The sequence below is a fragment of the Miscanthus floridulus genome, chromosome 9 (genome assembly GCF_019320115.1).
Source record: "Miscanthus floridulus cultivar M001 chromosome 9, ASM1932011v1, whole genome shotgun sequence".
Taxonomy (NCBI): domain Eukaryota; kingdom Viridiplantae; phylum Streptophyta; class Magnoliopsida; order Poales; family Poaceae; genus Miscanthus; species Miscanthus floridulus.
The window spans coordinates 73,593,914-73,598,900 of NC_089588.1; the positions used below are offsets into that span (position 1 = coordinate 73,593,914).

Here is a 4,987-nt window from a genome sequence, read left to right on the forward strand (position 1 = left end):
ACTAATATTGACATAAGCGTTAAAAAAGGTGTTGTGTACGGCTTTAAGATTTTGTTTGTGTGCAAAAAACATGTTTCAAAACGTTTTTGTGCTCTGCTTCCTCCGCCGCTAGCAAGTGGGATCGCTGGTAGGTGCGAGCCTGGCGCGCCTAGACTCGTGGCTTGTTGAAGGCTCTCGGCCATCCAATGGTCCGCATGAGGGGCCACCGTCGCGACGTTGACCCACATTAAGGACGTGATTATTTTTTTTAGAATAAAAGGACGTCATTAGTTGCGTGTATACAGTGCGTCCATGCGAACCTCATGCAATTGCTAGGTTTCCTCGTTTTACAGGGCGAACCGATCACAGCGTCAACCAATTACATTAATTTCTGTTTGTTTAATATTCAACGTATTCTGCTGCCAAAATCCGTTCCCTCTCGATTTGTGTGGTAAAGGATTGCAGTAACTGGTCCATTTCCATAATTCCATTATCGTCGTTTATGCATTCCCTTTAATTTGCATTGCCGTCGCTGTATGTGAACCAAATGGACACCCTATATATTGGTTGCCTGGAAAAGCATTTGAACCTAGTCTCCGCGATGCAAAAAGCGTCCACCAAGATTTCTCTGCAGATATTGAATCAATGTTCATTTCTAATGGGCCTGGCTGGCTCCGTGCACGGCAACGTAGGCAGCGCTTGTCACTGTTAAAAAACGATTTTCAGCCACAACAATATTTTTGGACAGAGGCGGCTCAATTAGGGGCCACCTCTGTAGTGCTCTGTGAACCAAGCCACCTCTGGAGATGCATCTTCAGAGACTGCTCCAAAGCCAACTGCCTCTAGAATTGGTTCTTTAGAGGCGGCTAGCTTTACCGGCCGTCTATGAAAATGATTGTATTTTCAGAGTTTCGAAGGGCGCTTCTTTGCTCTATTAACTTCAATATAGACCCTGGCAAACCCGAGAGGGGATTTGGTATAAGTCTGCTTCACCATGTAAAGTGGCTTACCTATAGTACTAGCAATCATTCCTATAATATTGGAAGACCAGAGGTGGAGCCCAAGCTGAGGGAACCGTACCCTCATAGGGACGCTCTACAAGACGGTTGGTAAAGCCGCCTCTAAAGAACCATTTGGAGCCACCTCTAGTAGAAATAAATGTATACTCTGCCCCTCGCTCACTCTCTCCTCTCCCAAACCGCATCGCCTCCTCCTCTCCCAAACACAATCGCCTCTCCTCTCCCAAACCCTATCGCCTCTGAACTTGGCTGCGTGCACATGTGGCAATGTCGAGTGGCAGGTGCATGTGGCTTCAACGCCAAGACCCAACCATGCAATGAGGAAGGTCAGTTCGCCCCTCGGGCGGCAGAGGGGGTTGGATCCCAGTGCATGGCGATGTCCTTTACCTGTTTGACTCCGATGAAGAAGTGAGCCCTCCACCATGTGCGAAGGATATTTTTTATATTATTCAAATTATTATTTATTGATTGATTATATAATTTTTTTGAGATCCATATTCATTTTCATTTGCAAATACAAACTCTCTTGCATTTTCTTTTTACTTTAGCGCTAAGGATAAGGGAACGGAGAAAAAAAGAGCTGGCTTGGCTGGCATTGCAGAGTAGCGGAACCACCATGGGGCGGGCAAAGGTGAGGGGCATGGACCGACGTGGGATGTGGCAAAGGTAAGGCAACATCGACTGCCGTTGGTCGGGGGAAAGGCGACAACATGAAGGATCCGGTGCCGACCGCCAATAAGAAGGGTCCTTTGACTTCCGTGAAGAAAGTCAAAGGGCATGCGGCGTATACACCTGCAACGAAAGCCGGTCAGTGGTGCACTGTGACTGCGTGCTCAAGCAAGAAGAAGGTTAGCCTATTTCCCGTCCTCCACGCGCAAGGTGCACTGCCGTCTATAGGTCCTGGGGTTCCCGGAACTTGAAGTCGACCCGAATGTGTTCTGGAACACCCCCGATGAAGAGGCCGGCCTTCTGGACCAGCAGAAGATTCGGCGTGTGGCACACTAGCACGTTGAAGCGCTCCTGGTACTCTTGGACCATGGCGTGGAAGGGTAGCCATGCCAGTTTGGCGAGGCGATTGTTGCGGATGGCCAGGCCGAACCACAAATGGCAAAGGTCTTTGAATCGCTCCAATGATGGCATGCCCTCATCTTGCTCCAGGGCATAGTACCATGTCCGGGCCACACCCACGAGGTGGTACGATGCGAGCGAGACCCGATCCGAGGCGAGTGTACGCTACCCATGGAAGAACTGCTCGCAATGGTTGAGCCAATTCAGGGGGTCCTTCTTGCCGTCGTAGGTGGAGAAGTTGAGCTTGCTGAAGCGAGGGACGCCCAAACTAGGAGGCTCGCCGGTAGCACCGACAATGGAGGGTATCGGCGCATATGAGAAGGGTGGCCACTGTGGAAACATTGGCAGTGGGGATGGCAAGGAGGGAAAGTTGATCTAGTGGATGGGAAGGGGGCGGGTGGGGCAGCTGTGGCTGTTGCGGTTAGCAGGAGGGTGGTGGGCGGTGTGGTGGGTTGGGTGGTGGTAGGCGGCACAGCAGTGGTGGTGGAGAAGGCTAGGAACACCATTGTCCCGTACCCTGGCATCCCGTAGGGTAACCCTAGGGCATGGCGCCCACACAAGAGGACGCCTGCTGGTTCTCCAAGGACGACATGCGGGTGGAGAGATTGGCTAGCTGCTTGGCGATGTCGTCGGTGGCTGGCGGTGGAACCGGTGGCTGCACATCTTTGTCATCTTCACTCGGCATCTCTGATACCAGATTGATAGGATGGGTGATCCTACCGCGGCTACGTAGGTTGTTGGGGTAGGTGATCGGTGGCCGGGCCTAAACCCCCGGCGGCGTGTGGTGCCATGGAGGACAAGCAAGAAGCGCATGAGAGAGAGGGGGTAGGCGTGGAAGATGGCCCTTGAGGCCAGGCAAGTTAATTGCCTCGCTTAATTAACTCCTCACAGTTTAGAGGTATATATCCTCTCCTAACAAATCAATCTAGCTCTTGCTTTTATGGAAATAAGGGGAAACAAATAAATGAGATAAAATCCTAGGCATTGCGCCCCCTAAACTTACCGTCATCTTCAGCCGTTCCACCTGGCCTCGCCACAAAGAAGGGCTCTGATGGCACAGAGCCCACCTCGTGCCAGTTCTTGGCACCTTTCTCCAGTAGGTCGATCTTGGTGAGCGAGTTGAAGAAATTGCATGGCCGTTGGGCGCCACATGCGTAAACATAACGATGCTCCTTGCCCTGGTAGGCCGGGTTGATGGAAGACAACTCCACTCCCCGACCGTGCACCTCAGGGTCCAGCACAGTTTCCAGCTGGCCTGAGGTGGTTCCATCCAGTGGTATATCCTGAACCGGGCCACCCTGCACACAAGACGCATAGTACAGTACTTGTCAAAATAATTCCTGTAGCTAGCGGTATATCAAGTACCTAGCATCAGGGAATGCATCCTTGTTAATCCCAGACGGATCTCTCTGTTGGTATGCGTTAATGAAGTGTAATGCCATGAAAGGAGGAACCTCCACGCTCGCCACCTACAAGAAGGTACATGTAAATAACATCAAGAAAACATCCACGGAAAGATCAACGTAAATACACAGTAGGTAATTAATAATGATGTTAGTTAAGAGTTCTTACGGTCCTTCCGGAGAACTTGCATATGATGGTAGCCAGTCGAAGATATACCAAGGTGTCAGCTGAGACTTGAGAACGACAATGTACTTCTCAGTGACGGCGAACGAATGCACCCATCCCGGTGTGTGCCCTCCCCGGCAGTGCACTCTCCCAATCACTTTCCTCTCGTTGCTCCCGGCTGCCATCCTGACGACACGATGGCCACGCCGGAAGTTGTCCGGGACACTACCGGAAACAGTAAGTTTGCCGTGTGCCACAGGCACTCGATAAAGGCTACATTACACTCGGCAAACCATTTGCCGAGAGCACACGGCATCTAAACAGTAGCTTTGCCGAGTGTTTTCTGTCGGGCACTCGGCAAAGACTTTGCCGAGAGCTGAAAACGACACTAGGCGAAAAAAAGTACGTGACGGAGGGGAAACGGTCACGACACGTTTACCGAGTATCAACGGTGAGACACTCGGCAAAGATTTCCATTTTACCGTGTGTCAAACTTGGAGCCCTCGGCAAAGCTGTCCAGTTTGCTGTGTCTCAAACAACTCGGTCGGTCCCCGTCACAACCGGGTGCGTGGTCTGTAACCAGCTCCATAGCCTGTCCGTGTAATGGAACTTGCCGATGGTGTCGAGAGTCTCCGGGTCTATCAGAACGGAGCTCTTGGTGGTCTCCGTGAGGCACATCACCCAGCCGTCACCGAGCGGCAGCACGGAGATGTTGGCGTTGTCGGACAGCAAAGTGCCACTTCCGAGGCCGACGACGTTGCGCACGCGGTCGAGGAGGCTCCCGGGCTCGGAGGGACACAGTTGAGAGAACTCCCGGTGGAGAGGCCGGCCGTGCGCCGTGGCAGCTTTGTACACGTCCGACGACGATGTGCGCCGGTGGCGCGTCCTCGCCGGAAAGAGATGCGTACCAGTGTGGCGTGCCCGTCGAATATGTGGTGGGAGGAGTGGCCGCCGACGTCCCACAGACCTGGCCGTTCCTTAGGTACGTGCCGTTCTGTAGAATCACAGTGTCATAATTCAGCTGATCATGACTGTAAAAATAGTTGTCTTATACTATTATATTACTGACTAATTAACAAAGTATATGGCCCGCACGCATTTACACGGCCGCTATGCCGTTTTGCAGTTATGCAATTTATTGTGCATTGCCTCATCCATTTATACTTCCGGTCTCAAATCATGTCATGAACATTATCATAATTGGCCTTGAGAATTGGCAATGAAGATTTTTCTGTTTGGCAAAAGCAAGTATAACATTGCATATAAATTCATATAGTCGCAAAAAATAGATGCAACAAGAGTTTATATATTTTTAGATTAGGTTTCAACTTAAATACATACCGTGCAAGAAA

General features: G+C 51.1%; 1 pseudogene; it reads right to left on the minus strand.

Moving 5' to 3' along the window:
• Nucleotides 1-3,038: 3,038 nt before the first annotated feature.
• LOC136482151 (carotenoid cleavage dioxygenase 8 homolog A, chloroplastic-like) lies at nucleotides 3,039-3,918 on the minus strand (annotated as a pseudogene).
• Nucleotides 3,919-4,987: the final 1,069 nt, after the last annotated feature.